The following is a 19,861-nucleotide window of genomic DNA, read 5'->3' as shown; positions in this document are numbered from 1 at the left end:
TGCCAGAACGCTCCCCACACACCAGCTATCAGTGGGGAAGAGAGCAGAGTAATGCCCGCTTAGCTTCAGTGGGTTGCCAGTTGTGAGTTGCAGGGTGATATGGCTGCTATGATCCCATATCCTTCAGGAAAAAAAGCCGAAAAATTCATTCTTTCCATCAAAAACTGCGCAAAAGACTCATTGAGAAAGAAAAAACGACAATGAATCAGATTAAGAGTATTAAATGCGCTTAAACGGTATTTCATGTTTCACTACATGTGAAAGTAGATACCCAGGGCTTTCATTTTTATACCAATGAGCCCATTAATTCATTAGATTGGTTTTTAACCGGCAGGGGGGGGAGGAGACTGCAGTAGCACCCTCATGATTGCCAGAAATGGTTCCAGGTTTTTCCAGAGCCTAACCGCAGCCTCCAGCACTCCGGACAGAGACAGCAAAACGCGTTTAGTCCCGTCGAGGAAATCACAGGCCCTGTCTAAGCAGGAGCTCCCGTGAGCCTGAGCGCTGGGCGCAGCTGTGGGCACAGAGCTGCCGGGCTGCAGCGGGCTGCTGTGGGCGGGGCCTTCGAAGTGCGTCACTGCCCGAGGTTCGGGGCCTTCGAGGTGCGTCACTGCCCGAGGTTCGGGGCCTTCGGGGGGCGTCATTGTTCGAGGGGCGGGGCCCGCAGGAGATGGAGTCTGGTTGATCATGGTGATTTATCTGGTAGCGGAGAGCTGCTGTCGCGCTGTGCGCTCGGGGCTTTATACTGTACTTAATATTCGGAATAACTTTCAGACTATTTTTTTTTTTTTATCGAAGACTCTGTTGCGCCGAAAAGAAATTTCGGTTATTAGTCCGGATTTCGCTTTCCGAAGATTAAAAACCGCGCCAATCAATTCGTCGTCGAATGTTTAAGACGCTTGATTTAAGGAATAGTACATTGTTTTGTTAATACTTTTGTTTCCATTGAATGTAATATATATTTTCCTTTTTATACGTTAATATTTGTATCGGTGCAGAGACAATTACCCGAGAGACCTTACCCGACTCGCATCATTGTGTTTCAATTCAATATTCCTTTCGCTTCTCGGATTATCTTCTTGGATTACTGGTATATTCCTCCGGATGTTTATTAATGCGGTGAGCGCTGGCTGTTTTTTGACGCGTTTTTCTTTCTCGAAGAACCTTTGGCGCATTTATGGTGAAAAAGAATTATTCTTCGGATTTTTATCGGGATCGTTTTCCTGTGCTATGGTCCTGTCTGAGGGGGTGAAGGAAAGGATTCTTCATGTTCATTTCCAGCGTTTGTTGCACTTCGAAAATTTAAATTCGACATTAATCTTGTAATTGAACCCAAGTTTTTCCGAGTTTTTATTAAAACCCTTCAGACCCGGCTGTACTTCCTCTCTCTAGATTTGTTGCTACATCCATCAGTTTCCAAATATTCTTTCTGGTGTGGCACTGACAGACCTGCTGCATTTATTAGCAGGAGTACAGATTAACACAAAAGTTAGGTTTGAAATGGTGTAAATGGCTCTTCTTTGTTGTCACTGTGAAAGAGTTATTTTTTTAAAGTTTATATTTTAACACGATAAATACAAAAAAAGGAGACAATATTAAAATGGAAACATTAATAGACATTTCACTGCTAGAGGAATTCACAAATATAAAAGCTGAAAATGATACTTTTTACATATTTCCATTGTTTGTTTTGTCTTTGGATTCTTTACATTTCCAGTAGAGTTTAATCAAAATGAATTCTACTTTAAAATGTGAATTGAATTCCACTCTCAGTTTGCTGTTCAGTCCAATGACATCGCCTTTATTTCAAACCCAAATCTTTTCACGTCTTATTTTTACTCCTGCTACACCTAGAGCAGGTCTGTTAGTGTCACACCAGAAATTATATACTGATGGATGTAGCAACACACAGATACAGAGAGAGGAATTACACTCAGGACAGTAGGACTCACACAACACCCTCAATGAAAACTCGAAAGCACTTGGGTTCAATTACAACAATCTTTATTCCGAATTTAAATTTTCGAAATGCAACAAAATATGGAAATGAATACGAAAACTACCTTTTCACCGCCTCAGACAGGATCATAGGACAGGACAATGATCCCAAATCCGTCAGGAAAAAGAGTCGAAAACTTCATTCTTTCCATCGAAAACTGCGCAAAAGACTCATCGAGAAAGGAAAAAACGACAAGTAAAACGATTATAGTCCGACAAAAGCGAGGACGTCCGGATGTAAAACATTCGAGGTTTGCTCTAGACCCCAAAGTACAAATTTCGAAATCGTTCTTCTCTACTTCATGCGAATCATGTCTTACAAACTCATGGTCAGTGCGGATTCATGTGAAATCACATTCCGATATACCCGCAGGTCCAAAGCGTCCGAACCGACCGCGACTCGGGTCTCGGCTCTGCGGGTTTCTGGGAGCCCGGAGGACGGGGTTCCGCGGTTCCGCTGGCGGGCCGGTGTGCTGACCCCCGGGTCCGAGTCCAGCCCGTCTCCTCAGCCACACCGACAATACCGGATTAAAATGGATGAAAATCCAAAACGCAAAAAAAAAATCAAATGAACAAAACCAGCAGGGAGTCGGTTTACAGCAACCTTTGCTGCTAATTGAGAGGTTTGGGTTTACTTTCGGACACTTTCACCAAAAAGGCGCAACAGAATCTTCGATGAAGACAAAAACACGACCAGTGCCTCATCCCATCGATAAACATACGGAGAAAAATACCAGTAATCCAAGAAGATAATCCGAGAAGCGAAAGGAATTTACTCAATTGAGGCACAATGATGCGAGTCGGGTCAGGTCTCTCGGGTACTTGTCTCTGCACCAATACAAATATTAACGTATAAAAAGGAAAATATATATTACATTCAATGGAAACAAAAGTATTAACAAAACAATGTACTATTCCTTAAATCAAGCGGCTTAAACATTCGACGACGAATTGATTGGCGCGGTTTTTCATCTTCGGAAAGCGAAATCCGGACTAATAACCGAAATTTCTTTTCGGCGGAACAGAGTCTTCGATAAAAAAAAAAACGAAAATAGTCCGAAAGTTATTCCGAATGTTTTAAGTACAGTATAAAGCCCCGAGCGCACAGCGCGACAGCAGCTCTCCGCTACCAGAGAAATCACCATGATCAACCAGACTCCCTCTCCTGCGGGCCCCGAACCTCGGGCCATGATGCACCTCGAAGGCCCCGCCCCTCGGGCAGTGACGCACCTCGAAGGCCCCGCCCACAGCAGCCCGCTGCAGCCCGGCAGCTCTGTGCCCACAGCTGCGCCCAGCGCTCAGGCTCATGGGAGCTCCTGCTTAGACAGGGCCTGTGATTTCCTCGACGGGACTAAACGCGTTTTGCTGTCTCTGGCCGGAGTGCTGGACGCTGCGGTTAGGCTCTGGAAAAACCTGGAACCGCTTCTGGTCATCATGAGGGTCCTGCTGCAGTCTCCTCCCCGCCTGCCGGTTTCAATCGGCCTCGTCCATCCAGGAGCCGAGATCCCGCAGGGAGAGACGACCTCAGTCTCCGAGACTTTGCGCAGTGGAGACTCAGTGGAACCAGCGCTCAAGACGTTCCGCGAATTGTCTCTCCGTGTCCAGACTGAACAACTGAAGCTGAAAGCAACTTCCTCAACAAGACTGTTTCTGACACGATATATGAAATATGAGACACGAACACCATTTCAAACCCAAATCTTTTCACGTCTTATTTTTACTCCTGCTAAACCTAGAGCAGGTCTGTTATTGTCACACCAGAAAGAATTATATACTGACGCGCAGTAGCGCTCTATTGATGTGGCACAAATGATTGGAAACTGATGGATGTAGCAACACACAGAAACAGAGAGAGGAATTACACTCAGGACAGTAGGACTCACACAACACCCTCAGTGAAAACTCGAAAGCACTTGGGTTCAATTACAACAATCTTTATTACGAATGTCAATTTTCGAAATGCACCAAAATATGGAAATGGATACGAAAACTATCTAATGTGTTCTGCTATTGGAAATTTAGTATGGAACTGTACTCTCCATGAGCATGGTATCAGCGTTAAATAGGTTAAGAGTCTGGAACACCCAATAAATTGTAGCTACAACTGTTAAAATGCCAGTGCATTCAATGCCAAATGCAACAGATTAAGTTGTTTAACCACTTTCTATCAAACTTTTGCTTTTTGGGGATTTAGACAACATCCCTATTTAGGGCAATGCAATATATAGAAACATATATGCAAGAAAAAAAATGTGCAGAGAACGTTAAGATGTCACTTTTCCTCAATTTCTCTTCTGTCCTAAAACACAGCCATGCCATCAAACATCCTCTATGTTTTCTAATAACACTTACCCTAACCCTAGCTAAGGGTTTGGGTAGTTAGGGTTAGGGTTCAGATTGTTTTCAATGCAACCTAACACTCATTTAATCAGAAAATATAACCCAGGGCATCACAATATTAGTCTGAAAAGACTTAGCAGCCTTGCCACACCAAACAAAATGTAAACACTGTGGTACAATTTCATTTCTTGACAAGCATTCTGCTATTGGAAATGTTGTGTGGAATGGTACTCTCCATGAGCATGGTATCAGCGTTAAATAGGTTAAGAGTCTGGAAAACCCAATAAACTGTTAAAATGCCAGTGCATTCAATGCCAAATGCAACAGATTAAGACATGTAAACACTTACTTTAAAAAAAATCAAACTCCTCCAAACAAGTTGATGAACTGTTTTTTTATTATTAAACTGTTTGTAGTGCTGGCACAATATCTTTCTCAAGACGCAAAAAGCAATATTGCTGGGACTCAAATAATAAAGAAAAAAAATAAGAAAAAAATATACTCCGGGTTCAGGGCAGCGGTTTGTAGGAGGAGAGCGATTCCTATCCACAATCACAGCGACGCCCCAAACCGAGAGTCCTCAGGCCGGCTGAGACAGCGCCAGTAAGAGAGCAGTGACGCCCGTCCCCAGCGCCTGAGACACACTCCGCTAGCTTTGGTTTTCTTGTAAACCGTGAAGTTAGTCTCTCGCTTCCCCGCCTCGCAAAACCTCTTGAATTCTTTCTGCCCACAGTCCGGAACCAGAGCAGAGTGCATTCTCTCTGTGTATGGAGTTTCATCTCAGCCCACAACACCCTGTCCTCCACTCCGACAGTTTACAGCTTGTACAGGTGACCGACACCTTTCTCTGCCCGTCCACTCCAGAAACCGCGCTCTGCCACCGTGTCTCTGTAGTGTTGAGGTGAACAGAAGCGGAACTTTCTCGCTGAGAGAGCGAGCAGAGAAAAGCAGAGCAGGAAGTGCACAACACTTTCACGGTGAAACAAAGAAGAGACACGAACACCATTTCAAACCCAAATCTTTTCACGTCTTATTTTTACTCCTGCTACACCTAGAGCAGGTCTGTTAGTGTCACACCAGAAATAATTATATACTGACGCGCAGTAGCGCTCTGTTGATGTGGCACAAATGATTGGAAACTGATGGATGTAGCAACACACAGATACAGAGAGAGGAATTACACCCAGGACAGTAGGACTCACACAACACCCTCAATGAAAACTCGAAAGCACTTGGGTTCAATTACAACAATCTTTATTACGAATGTCAATTTTCGAAATGCACCAAAATATGGAAATGGATACGAAAACTACCCTTTTCACCGCCTCAGACAGGATCGAAGTACAGGACAATGATCCCAAATCCGTCAGGAAAAAAAGCCGAAAAATTCATTCTTTCCATCGAAAACTGCGCAAAAGACTCATTGAGAAAGAAAAAACGACAACTAAAACGATTATAGTCCGACAAAACCAAGGACGTCCGGATGTAAAACATTCGAGGTTTGCTCTAGACCCCAAAGTACAAATTTCGAAATCGTTCTTCTCTACTTCATGCGAATCATGTCTTACAAACTCATGGTCAGTGCGGATTCATGTGAAAACACATTCCGATATACCCGCAGGTCCAAAGCGTCCGAACCGACCGCGACTTGGGTCTCGGCTCTGCGGGTTTCTGGGAGCCCGGAGGACGGGGTTCCGCGGTTCCGCTGGCGGGCCGGTGTGCTGATCCCCGGGTCCGAGTCCAGCCCGTCTCCTCACCCACACCGACAATATCGGATTAAAATGGATTAAAATCCAAAACGCAAAAAAAAAATCAAATGAACAAAACAATAGGGAGCCGGTTTAGCGCAACTTTTGCTGCTAATTGAGTGCGCAACAAAATCTTCGATAAAGGAAAGAAACAAGTGCCTCAACCCATCGATAAACATACGGAGAAAAATACCAGTAATCCAAGAAGATAATCCGAGAAGCGAAAGGAATTTACTCAATTGAGGCACAATGATGCGAGTCGGGTCAGGTCTCTCGGGTAATTGTCTCTGCACCAATACAAATATTAACGTATAAAAAGGAAAATATATATTACATTCAATGGAAACAAAAGTATTAACAAAACAATGTACTATTCCTTAAATCAAGCGTCTTAAACATTCGACGACGAATTGATTGGCGCGGTTTTTAATCTTCGGAAAGCGAAATCCGGACTAATAACCGAAATTTCTTTTCGGCGCAACAGAGTCTTCGATAAAAAAAAAATAGTCCGAAAGTTATTCCGAATATTAAGTACAGTATAAAGCCCCGAGCGCACAGCGCGACAGCAGCTCTCCGCTACCAGAGAAATCACCATGATCAACCAGACTCCCTCTCCTGCGGGCCCCGCCCCTCGGACAGTGACGCACCTCGAAGGCCCCGCCCCTCGGGCAGTGACGAACCTCGAACGCCCCGCCCACAGCAGCCCGCTGCAGCCCGGGAGCTCTGTGCCCACAGCTGCGCCCAGCGCTCAGCCTCACGGGCGCTCCTGCTCAGACAGGGCCTGTGATTTCCTCGACGGGACTAAACGCGTTTTGCTGTCTCTGGCCGGAGTGCTGGAGGCTGCGGTTAGGCTCTGGAAAAACCTGGAACCGCTTCTGGTCATCATGAGGGTCCTGCTGCAGTCTCCTCCCCGCCTGCTGGTTTCAATCGGCCTCGTCCATCCAGGAGCCGAGATCCCGCAGGGAGAGACGACCTCAGTCTCCGAGACTTTGCGCAGTGGAGACTCTCTCTATCCGGGAACCAGCGCTCAAGACGTTCCGCGAATTGTCTCTCCGTGTCCAGACTGAACAACTGAAGCTGAAAGCAACTTCCTCAACAAGACTGTTTCTGACACGATATATGAAATGAATCCGAACTTGTGAAATGTCAATATTGAAATAAAGGCGATGTCATTGATCCGAATTGTCTGCGTCTTCCTTCTGTCCCTCAACACAGCGACACTGCTCGACACACTGACGCCTGACTCCGGGTTCAGGGTCGCGCCTTGTGAAAGGAGAGAGATTTCTCTCCGCCGTCACAGCGACGCCCCAAACTGAGAGTGGAATTCAGCTCACATTTTAAAGTAGAATTCATTTTGATTAAACTCTACTAGAAATGTAAAGAATCCAAAGGCAAGACAAACAACAGAAATATGTAAAAAGTATCATTTTCAGCTTTTATAATTGTGAATTCCTCTGGCAGTGAAATGTCTATTTCTGTATCTATTTTAATATTCTGTCTCCTTTTCTGTATTTCTCGTGTTTAAATATAAACTTTTAAAAACTAACTTTCACAGTGAAAACAAAGAAGAGCCATTTACACCATTTACAAATATTCTTTACTCAGCAGCTTATTAAAAACAGCTCCCATGATGTTCAAACCGATTGTTTACACAGAAGACTGACACAGCTTTGCGTTCTGAATCTCTTTTTCTCGTGCTTTTATCTAATGTGGCACTATGCACTGGGATAGGGGAATGCTGTTCACAAGCCAATAGCATTCAAACCACAGCACCCACAATGCTGCAAGTAAGTGTTTTACAAACTAAGCAGGTCCTCTGACCTTTCCCAGCTTTGTTTTGGGTTGTGAAACTTTTCTTTATTTTTTAATGATTTTTTGAAGATAACACTACAGGTAATACACTGGGATAGGGGGTCTTCATCATGACTCAATAGCTTTTTAAGCACAACAGCCACAGTGCTGCAACCAGGTGTTTTACACATCAGACAGCCCCCCTCACCTTACACAACCTTGCTTTGGGTTGTGGAACGTTTTCTTATTTTTTAATGATTTTTTGAAGATAACACTACAGGCGATATATTATGATAGGGGGTCTTCTTCACAGCTCAATAGCATTTCACTAACACTCTTTAAGCAGAAAATATAACTCAGAGCATCAAAATATTAGTCTGAAAAGACTTAGCAGCCTGGCCACACCAATCAAAATGTACCAATTGTGGTACAATTTCATTTTTTGACAAGTATTCTGCTATTGGAAATTTAGTATGGAACTGTACTCTCCATGAGCATGGTATCAGCGTTAAATAGGTTAAGAGTCTGGAACACCCAATAAATTGTAGATACAACTGTTAAAATGCCAGTGCATTCAATGCCAAATGCAACAGATTAAGTTGTTTAACCACTTTCTATCAAACTTTTGCTTTTTGGGGATTTAGACAACATCCCTATTTAGGGCAATGCAATATATAGAGACATATATGCAAGAAAAAAAATGTGCAGAGAACGTTAAGATGTCACTTTTCCTCAATTTCTCTTCTGTCCTAAAACACAGCCATGCCATCAAACATCCTCTATGTTTTCTAATAACACTTACCCTAACCCTAGCTAAGGGTTTGGGTAGTTAGGGTTAGGGTTCAGATTGTCTTCAATGCAACCTTACACTCATTTAATCAGAAAATATAACCCAGGGCATCAAAATATTAGTCTGAAAAGATTTAGCAGCCTTGCCACACCAAACAAAATGTAAACACTGTGGTACAATTTCATTTCTTGACAAGCATTCTGCTATTGGAAATGTTGTGTGGAATGGTACTCTCCATGAGCATGGTATCAGTGTTAAATAGGTTAAGAGTCTGGAAAACCCAATAAACTGTTAAAATGCCAGTGCATTCAATGCCAAATGCAACAGATTAAGACATGTAAACACTTACTTTAAAAAAAATCAAACTCCTCCAAACAAGTTGATGAACTGTTTTTTATTATTAAACTGTTTGTAGTGCTGGCACAATATCTTTCTCAAGACGCAAAATGCAATATTGCTGGGACTCAAATAATAAAGAAAAAAAATAAGAAAAAATTATACTCCGGGTTCAGGGCAGCGGTTTGTAGGAGGAGAGCGATTCCTATCCACAATCACAGCGACGCCCCAAACCGAGAGTCCTCAGGCCGGCTGAGACAGCGCCAGGAAGAGAGCAGTGACACACTCCGCTAGCTTTCGTTTTCTTGTAAACCGTGAAGTTAGTCTCTCGCTTCCCCGCCTCGCAAAACCTCTTGAATTCTTTCTGCCCACAGTCCGGCACCAGAGCAGAGTGCATTCTCTCTGTGTATGGAGTTTCAGCTCAGCCCACAACACCCTGTCCTCCACTCCGACAGTTTACAGCTTGTACAGGTGACCGACACCTTTCTCTGCCCGTGCACTCCAGAAACCGCGCTCTGCCACCGTGTCTCTGTAGTGTTGAGGTGAACAGAAGCGGAAATTTCTCGCTGAGAGAGCGAGCAGAGAAAAGCAGAGCAGGAAGTGCACAACACTTTCACAGTGAAACAAAGAAGAGACACGAACACCATTTCAAACCCAAATCTCTTCACGTCTTATTTTTACTCCTGCTACACCTAGAGCAGGTCTGTTAGTGTCACACCAGAAATAATTATATACTGACGCGCAGTAGCGCTCTATTGATGTGGCACAAATGATTGGAAACTGATGGATGTAGCAACACACAGAAACAGAGAGAGGAATTACACTCAGGACAGTAGGACTCACACAACACCCTCAGTGAAAACTCGAAGGCACTTGGGTTCAATTACAACAATATTTATTACGAATGTCAATTTTCGAAATGCACCAAAATATAGAAATGGATACGAAAACTACCCTTTTCACCGCCTCAGACAGGATCGAAGTAAAGACAATGATTTCAAATCCGTCAGGAAAAAAACCCGAAAAATTCATTCTTTCCATCGAAAACTGCGCAAAAGACTCATTGAGAAAGAAAAAACGACAACTAAAACGATTATAGTCCGACAAAACCAAGGACGTCCGGATGTAAAACATTCGAGGTTTGCTCTAGACCCCAAAGTACAAATTTCGAAATCGTTCTTCTCTACTTCATGCGAATCATGTCTTACAAACTCATGGTCAGTGCGGATTCATGTGAAATCACATTCCGATATACCCGCAGGTCCAAAGCGTCCGAACCGACCGCGACTCGGGTCTCGGCTCTGCGGGTTTCTGGGAGCCCGGAGGACGGGGAGCCGGTTTAGCGCAACTTTTGCTGCTAATTGAGTGCGCAACAAAATCTTCGATAAAGGAAAGAAACAAGTGCCTCAACCCATCGATAAACATACGGAGAAAAATACCAGTAATCCAAGAAGATAATCCGAGAAGCGAAAGGAATTTACTCAATTGAGGCACAATGATGCGAGTCGGGTCAGGTCTCTCGGGTAATTGTCTCTGCACCAATACAAATATTAACGTATAAAAAGGAAAATATATATTACATTCAATGGAAACAAAAGTATTAACAAAACAATGTACTATTCCTTAAATCAAGCGTCTTAAACATTCGACGACGAATTGATTGGCGCGGTTTTTAATCTTCGGAAAGCGAAATCCGGACTAATAACCGAAATTTCTTTTCGGCGCAACAGAGTCTTCGATAAAAAAAAAATAGTCCGAAAGTTATTCCGAATATTAAGTACAGTATAAAGCCCCGAGCGCACAGCGCGACAGCAGCTCTCCGCTACCAGAGAAATCACCATGATCAACCAGACTCCATCTCCTGCGGGCCCCGAACCTCGGGCCGTGATGCACCTCGAAGGCCCCGCCCCTCGGGCCGTGACGCCCCTCGAAGGCCCCGCCCACAGCAGCCCGCTGCAGCCCGAGAGCTCTGTGCCCACAGCTGCGCCCAGCGCTCAGGCTCATGGGAGCTCCTGCTTAGACAGGGCCTGTGATTTCCTCGACGGGACTAAACGCGTTTTGCTGTCTCTGGCCGGAGTGCTGGACGCTGCGGTTAGGCTCTGGAAAAACCTGGAACCGCTTCTGGTCATCATGAGGGTCCTGCTGCAGTCTCCTCCCCGCCTGCCGGTTTCAATCGGCCTCGTCCATCCAGGAGCCGAGATCCCGCAGGGAGAGACGACCTCAGTCTCCGAGACTTTGCGCAGTGGAGACTCAGTGGAACCAGCGCTCAAGACGTTCCGCGAATTGTCTCTCCGTGTCCAGACTGAACAACTGAAGCTGAAAGCAACTTCCTCAACAAGACTGTTTCTGACACGATATATGAAATATGAGACACGAACACCATTTCAAACCCAAATCTTTTCACGTCTTATTTTTACTCCTGCTAAACCTAGAGCAGGTCTGTTATTGTCACACCAGAAAGAATTATATACTGACGCGCAGTAGCGCTCTATTGATGTGGCACAAATGATTGGAAACTGATGGATGTAGCAACACACAGAAACAGAGAGAGGAATTACACTCAGGACAGTAGGACTCACACAACACCCTCAGTGAAAACTCGAAAGCACTTGGGTTCAATTACAACAATCTTTATTACGAATGTCAATTTTCGAAATGCACCAAAATATGGAAATGGATACGAAAACTATCTAATGTGTTCTGCTATTGGAAATTTAGTATGGAACTGTACTCTCCATGAGCATGGTATCAGCGTTAAATAGGTTAAGAGTCTGGAACACCCAATAAATTGTAGCTACAACTGTTAAAATGCCAGTGCATTCAATGCCAAATGCAACAGATTAAGTTGTTTAACCACTTTCTATCAAACTTTTGCTTTTTGGGGATTTAGACAACATCCCTATTTAGGGCAATGCAATATATAGAAACATATATGCAAGAAAAAAAATGTGCAGAGAACGTTAAGATGTCACTTTTCCTCAATTTCTCTTCTGTCCTAAAACACAGCCATGCCATCAAACATCCTCTATGTTTTCTAATAACACTTACCCTAACCCTAGCTAAGGGTTTGGGTAGTTAGGGTTAGGGTTCAGATTGTCTTCAATGCAACCTAACACTCATTTAATCAGAAAATATAACCCAGGGCATCAAAATATTAGTCTGAAAAGACTTAGCAGCCTTGCCACACCAAACAAAATGTAAACACTGTGGTACAATTTTATTTCTTGACAAGCATTCTGCTATTGGAAATGTTGTGTGGAATGGTACTCTCCATGAGCATGGTATCAGCGTTAAATAGGTTAAGAGTCTGGAAAACCCAATAAACTGTTAAAATGCCAATGCATTCAATGCCAAATGCAACAGATTAAGACATGTAAACACTTACTTTAAAAAAAATCAAACTCCTCCAAACAAGTTGATGAACTGTTTTTTATTATTAAACTGTTTGTAGTGCTGGCACAATATCTTTCTCAAGACGCAAAATGCAATATTGCTGGGACTCAAATAATAAAGAAAAAAAATAAGAAAAAATTATACTCCGGGTTCAGGGCAGCGGTTTGTAGGAGGAGAGCGATTCCTATCCACAATCACAGCGACGCCCCAAACCGAGAGTCCTCAGGCCGGCTGAGACAGCGCCAGGAAGAGAGCAGTGACACACTCCGCTAGCTTTCGTTTTCTTGTAAACCGTGAAGTTAGTCTCTCGCTTCCCCGCCTCGCAAAACCTCTTGAATTCTTTCTGCCCACAGTCCGGCACCAGAGCAGAGTGCATTCTCTCTGTGTATGGAGTTTCAGCTCAGCCCACAACACCCTGTCCTCCACTCCGACAGTTTACAGCTTGTACAGGTGACCGACACCTTTCTCTGCCCGTGCACTCCAGAAACCGCGCTCTGCCACCGTGTCTCTGTAGTGTTGAGGTGAACAGAAGCGGAAATTTCTCGCTGAGAGAGCGAGCAGAGAAAAGCAGAGCAGGAAGTGCACAACACTTTCACAGTGAAACAAAGAAGAGACACGAACACCATTTCAAACCCAAATCTCTTCACGTCTTATTTTTACTCCTGCTACACCTAGAGCAGGTCTGTTAGTGTCACACCAGAAATAATTATATACTGACGCGCAGTAGCGCTCTATTGATGTGGCACAAATGATTGGAAACTGATGGATGTAGCAACACACAGAAACAGAGAGAGGAATTACACTCAGGACAGTAGGACTCACACAACACCCTCAGTGAAAACTCGAAGGCACTTGGGTTCAATTACAACAATATTTATTACGAATGTCAATTTTCGAAATGCACCAAAATATAGAAATGGATACGAAAACTACCCTTTTCACCGCCTCAGACAGGATCGAAGTAAAGACAATGATTTCAAATCCGTCAGGAAAAAAAACCGAAAAATTCATTCTTTCCATCGAAAACTGCGCAAAAGACTCATTGAGAAAGAAAAAACGACAACTAAAACGATTATAGTCCGACAAAACCAAGGACGTCCGGATGTAAAACATTCGAGGTTTGCTCTAGACCCCAAAGTACAAATTTCGAAATCGTTCTTCTCTACTTCATGCGAATCATGTCTTACAAACTCATGGTCAGTGCGGATTCATGTGAAATCACATTCCGATATACCCGCAGGTCCAAAGCGTCCGAACCGACCGCGACTCGGGTCTCGGCTCTGCGGGTTTCTGGGAGCCCGGAGGACGGGGAGCCGGTTTAGCGCAACTTTTGCTGCTAATTGAGTGCGCAACAAAATCTTCGATAAAGGAAAGAAACAAGTGCCTCAACCCATCGATAAACATACGGAGAAAAATACCAGTAATCCAAGAAGATAATCCGAGAAGCGAAAGGAATTTACTCAATTGAGGCACAATGATGCGAGTCGGGTCAGGTCTCTCGGGTACTTGTCTCTGCACCAAGACAAATATTAACGTATACAAAGGAAAATATATATTACATTCAATGGAAACAAAAGTATTAACAAAACAATGTACTATTCCTTAAATCAAGCGGCTTAAACATTCGACGACGAATTGATTGGCGCGGTTTTTCATCTTCGGAAAGCGAAATCCGGACTAATAACCGAAATTTCTGTTCGGCGGAACAGAGTCTTCGATAAAAAAAAAACAGCAATAGTCCGAAAGTTATTCCGAATGTTTTAAGTACAGTATAAAGCCCCGAGCACACAGCGCGACAGCAGCTCTCCGCTACCAGAGAAATCACCATGATCAACCAGACTCCCTCTCCTGCGGGCCCCGCCCCTCGAACAGTGACGCACCTCGAAGGCCCCGCCCCTCGGGCAGTGACGCCCCTCGAAGGCCCCGCCCACAGCAGCCCGCTGCAGCCCGGCAGCTCTGTGCCCACAGCTGCGCCCAGCGCTCAGCCTCACGGGCGCTCCTGCTCAGACAGGGCCTGTGATTTCCTCGACGGGACTAAACGCGTTTTGCTGTCTCTGGCCGGAGTGCTGGACGCTGCGGTTAGGCTCTGGAAAAACCTGGAACCGCTTCTGGTCATCATGAGGGTCCTGCTGCAGTCTCCTCCCCGCCTGCTGGTTTCAATCGGCCTCGTCCATCCAGGAGCCGAGATCCCGCAGGGAGAGACGACCTCAGTCTCCGAGACTTTCCGCAGTGGAGACTCTCTCTGTCCGGGAACCAGCGCTCAAGACGTTCCGCGAATTGTCTCTCCGTGTCCAGACTGAACAACTGAAGCTGAAAGCAACTTCCTCAACAAGACTGTTTCTGACACGATATATGAAATGAATCCGAACTTGTGAAATGTCAATATTGAAATAAAGGCGATGTCATTGATCCGAATTGTCTGCGTCTTCCTTCTGTCCCTCAACACAGCGACACTGCTCGACACACTGACGCCTGACTCCGGGTTCAGGGCCGCGCCTTGTGAAAGGAGAGAGATTTCTCTCCGCCGTCACAGCGACGCCCCAAACTGAGAGTGGAATTCAGCTCACATTTTAAAGTAGAATTCATTTTGATTAAACTCTACTAGAAATGTAAAGAATCCAAAGGCAAGACAAACAACAGAAATATGTAAAAAGTATCATTTTCAGCTTTTATAATTGTGAATTCCTCTGGCAGTGAAATGTCTATTTCTGTATCTATTTTAATATTCTGTCTCCTTTTCTGTATTTCTCGTGTTTAAATATAAACTTTTAAAAACTAACTTTCACAGTGAAAACAAAGAAGAGCCATTTACACCATTTACAAATATTCTTTACTCAGCAGCTTATTAAAAACAGCTCCCATGATGTTCAAACCGATTGTTTACACAGAAGACTGACACAGCTTTGCGTTCTGAATCTCTTTTTCTCGTGCTTTTATCTAATGTGGCACTATGCACTGGGATAGGGGAATGCTGTTCACAAGCCAATAGCATTCAAACCACAGCACCCACAATGCTGCAAGTAAGTGTTTTACAAACTAAGCAGGTCCTCTGACCTTTCCCAGCTTTGTTTTGGGTTGTGAAACTTTTCTTTATTTTTTAATGATTTTTTGAAGATAACACTACAGGTAATACACTGGGATAGGGGGTCTTCATCATGACTCAATAGCTTTTTAAGCACAACAGCCACAGTGCTGCAACCAGGTGTTTTACACATCAGACAGCCCCCCTCACCTTACACAACCTTGCTTTGGGTTGTGGAACGTTTTCTTATTTTTTAATGATTTTTTGAAGATAACACTACAGGCGATATATTATGATAGGGGGTCTTCTTCACAGCTCAATAGCATTTCACTAACACTCTTTAAGCAGAAAATATAACTCAGAGCATCAAAATATTAGTCTGAAAAGACTTAGCAGCCTGGCCACACCAATCAAAATGTACCAATTGTGGTACAATTTCATTTTTTGACAAGTATTCTGCTATTGGAAATTTAGTATGGAACTGTACTCTCCATGAGCATGGTATCAGCGTTAAATAGGTTAAGAGTCTGGAACACCCAATAAATTGTAGCTACAACTGTTAAAATACCAGTGCATTCAATGCCAAATGCAACAGATTAAGTTGTTTAACCACTTTCTATCAAACTTTTGCTTTTTGGGGATTTAGACAACATCCCTATTTAGGGCAATGCAATATATAGAGACATATATGCAAGAAAAAAATGTGCAGAGAACGTTAAGATGTCACTTTTCCTCAATTTCTCTTCTGTCCTAAAACACAGCCATGCCATCAAACGTCCTCTATGTTTTCTAATAACACTTACCCTAACCCTAGCTAAGGGTTTGGGTAGTTAGGGTTAGGGTTCAGATTTTCTTCAATGCAACCTAACACTCATTTAATCAGAAAATATAACCCAGGGCATCAAAATATTAGTCTGAAAAGACTTAGCAGCCTTGCCACACCAAACAAAATGTAAACACTGTGGTACAATTTCATTTCTTGACAAGCATTCTGCTATTGGAAATGTTGTGTGGAATGGTACTCTCCATGAGCATGGTATCAGCGTTAAATAGGTTAAGAGTCTGGAAAACCCAATAAACTGTTAAAATGCCAGTGCATTCAATGCCAAATGCAACAGATTAAGACATGTAAACACTTACTTTTAAAAAAATCAAACTCCTCCAAACAAGTTGATGAACTGTGTTTTTATTATTAAACTGTTTGTAGTGCTGGCACAATATCTTTCTCAAGACGCAAAAAGCAATATTGCTGGGACTCAAATAATAAAGAAAAAAAATAAGAAAAAAATATACTCCGGGTTCAGGGCAGCAGTTTGTAGGAGGAGAGCGATTTCTATCCACAATCACAGCGACGCCCCAAACCGAGAGTCCTCAGGCCGGCTGAGTCATCGCCAGTAAGAGAGCAGTGACACACTCCGCTAGCTTTCGTTTTCTTGTAAACCGTGAAGTTAGTCTCTCGCTTCCCCGCCTCGCAAAACCTCTTGAATTCTTTCTGCCCACAGTCCGGCACCAGAGCAGAGTGCATTCTCTCTGTGTATGGAGTTTCAGGTCAGCCCACAACACCCTGTCCTCCACTCCGACAGTTTACAGCTTGTACAGGTGACCGACACCTTTCTCTGCCCGTCCACTCCAGAAACCGTGCTCTGCCACCGTGTCTCTGTAGTGTTGAGTTGAACAGAAGCGGAACTTTCTCGCTGAGAGAGCGAGCAGAGAAAAGCAGAGCAGGAAGTGCACAACACTTTCACGGTGAAACAAAGAAGAGACACGAACACCATTTCAAACCCAAATCTTTTCACGTCTTATTTTTACTCCTGCTACACCTAGAGCAGGTCTGTTAGTGTCACACCAGAAATAATTATATACTGACGCGCAGTAGCGCTCTATTGATGTGGCACAAATGATTGGAAACTGATGGATGTAGCAACACACAGAAACAGAGAGAGGAATTACACTCAGGACAGTAGGACTCACACAACACCCTCAATGAAAACTCGAAAGCACTTGGGTTCAATTACAACAATCTTTATTACGAATGTCAATTTTCGAAATGCACCAAAATATGGAAATGGATACGAAAACTACCCTTTTCACGCCTCAGACAGGATCGTAGTACAGGACAATGATCATAATTTAATAATTAATTAATAATAGCTTATATTTATATAGCGCTTTTCTGGACACTCCACTCAAGGCGCTTTACAGGTAATGGGGATCCCCTCCACCACCACAAATGTGCAGCATCCACCTGCAGCCATAGTGTGCCAGAACGCTCCCCACACACCAGCTATCAGTGGGGAAGAGAGCAGAGTAATGCCCGCTTAGCTTCAGTGGGTTGCCAGTTGTGAGTTGCAGGGTGATATGGCTGCTATGATCCCATATCCTTCAGGAAAAAAAGCCGAAAAATTCATTCTTTCCATCAAAAACTGCGCAAAAGACTCATTGAGAAAGAAAAAACGACAATGAATCAGATTAAGAGTATTAAATGCGCTTAAACGGTATTTTATGTTTCACTACATGTGAAAGTAGATACCCAGGGCTTTCATTTTTATACCAATGAGCCCATTAATTCATTAGATTGGTTTTTAACCGGCAGGGGGGGGAGGAGACTGCAGTAGCACCCTCATGATTGCCAGAAAGGGTTCCAGGTTTTTCCAGAGCCTAACCGCAGCCTCCAGCACTCCGGACAGAGACAGCAAAACGCGTTTAGTCCCGTCGAGGAAATCACAGGCCCTGTCTAAGCAGGAGCTCCCGTGAGCCTGAGCGCTGGGCGCAGCTGTGGGCACAGAGCTGCCGGGCTGCAGCGGGCTGCTGTGGGCGGGGCCTTCGAAGTGCGTCACTGCCCGAGGTTCGGGGCCTTCGAGGTGCGTCACTGCCCGAGGTTCGGGGCCTTCGGGGGGCGTCATTGTTCGAGGGGCGGGGCCCGCAGGAGATGGAGTCTGGTTGATCATGGTGATTTATCTGGTAGCGGAGAGCTGCTGTCGCGCTGTGCGCTCGGGGCTTTATACTGTACTTAATATTCGGAATAACTTTCGGACTATTTTTTTTTATCGAAGACTCTGTTGCGCCGAAAAGAAATTTCGGTTATTAGTCCGGATTTCGCTTTCCGAAGATTAAAAACCGCGCCAATCAATTCGTCGTCGAATGTTTAAGACGCTTGATTTAAGGAATAGTACATTGTTTTGTTAATACTTTTGTTTCCATTGAATGTAATATATATTTTCCTTTTTATACGTTAATATTTGTATCGGTGCAGAGACAATTACCCGAGAGACCTTACCCGACTCGCATCATTGTGTTTCAATTCAATATTCCTTTCGCTTCTCGGATTATCTTCTTGGATTACTGGTATATTCCTCCGGATGTTTATTAATGCGGTGAGCGCTGGCTGTTTTTTGACGCGTTTTTCTTTCTCGAAGAACCTTTGGCGCATTTATGGTGAAAAAGAATTATTCTTCGGATTTTTATCGGGATCGTTTTCCTGTGCTATGGTCCTGTCTGAGGGGGTGAAGGAAAGGATTCTTCATGTTCATTTCCAGCGTTTGTTGCACTTCGAAAATTTAAATTCGACATTAATCTTGTAATTGAACCCAAGTTTTTCCGAGTTTTTATTAAAACCCTTCAGACCCGGCTGTACTTCCTCTCTCTAGATTTGTTGCTACATCCATCAGTTTCCAAATATTCTTTCTGGTGTGGCACTGACAGACCTGCTGCATTTATTAGCAGGAGTACAGATTAACACAAAAGTTAGGTTTGAAATGGTGTAAATGGCTCTTCTTTGTTGTCACTGTGAAAGAGTTATTTTTTTAAAGTTTATATTTTAACACGATAAATACAAAAAAAGGAGACAATATTAAAATGGAAACATTAATAGACATTTCACTGCTAGAGGAATTCACAAATATAAAAGCTGAAAATGATACTTTTTACATATTTCCATTGTTTGTTTTGTCTTTGGATTCTTTACATTTCCAGTAGAGTTTAATCAAAATGAATTCTACTTTAAAATGTGAATTGAATTCCACTCTCAGTTTGCTGTTCAGTCCAATGACATCGCCTTTATTTCAAACCCAAATCTTTTCACGTCTTATTTTTACTCCTGCTACACCTAGAGCAGGTCTGTTAGTGTCACACCAGAAATTATATACTGATGGATGTAGCAACACACAGATACAGAGAGAGGAATTACACTCAGGACAGTAGGACTCACACAACACCCTCAATGAAAACTCGAAAGCACTTGGGTTCAATTACAACAATCTTTATTCCGAATTTAAATTTTCGAAATGCAACAAAATATGGAAATGAATACGAAAACTACCTTTTCACCGCCTCAGACAGGATCATAGGACAGGACAATGATCCCAAATCCGTCAGGAAAAAGAGTCGAAAACTTCATTCTTTCCATCGAAAACTGCGCAAAAGACTCATCGAGAAAGGAAAAAA

The 19,861-nt window shown here is 43.5% G+C and overlaps 2 long non-coding RNA genes across 2 annotated transcripts; both read left to right on the top strand.

Moving 5' to 3' along the window:
* Positions 1 to 499: 499 nt before the first annotated feature.
* LOC138225318 (uncharacterized) lies at positions 500 to 682 on the top strand. The gene is made up of 2 exons (XR_011183846.1): positions 500 to 586; positions 653 to 682. It is a non-coding gene; the product is annotated as an uncharacterized lncRNA (long non-coding RNA).
* Positions 683 to 18,176: 17,494 nt separating this feature from the next.
* Positions 18,177 to 18,359, top strand: LOC138225345 (uncharacterized). Its single transcript, XR_011183856.1, has 2 exons — positions 18,177 to 18,263; positions 18,330 to 18,359. It is a non-coding gene; the product is annotated as an uncharacterized lncRNA (long non-coding RNA).
* The last annotated feature ends 1,502 nt before the right edge of the window (positions 18,360 to 19,861 follow it).

The sequence above is a fragment of the Lepisosteus oculatus genome, chromosome 27 (genome assembly GCF_040954835.1).
Source record: "Lepisosteus oculatus isolate fLepOcu1 chromosome 27, fLepOcu1.hap2, whole genome shotgun sequence".
NCBI lineage: Eukaryota > Metazoa > Chordata > Actinopteri > Semionotiformes > Lepisosteidae > Lepisosteus > Lepisosteus oculatus.
The sequence above is the reverse complement of the archived record's forward strand: the minus strand, read 5'-3'. Positions and strand labels throughout refer to the sequence as shown.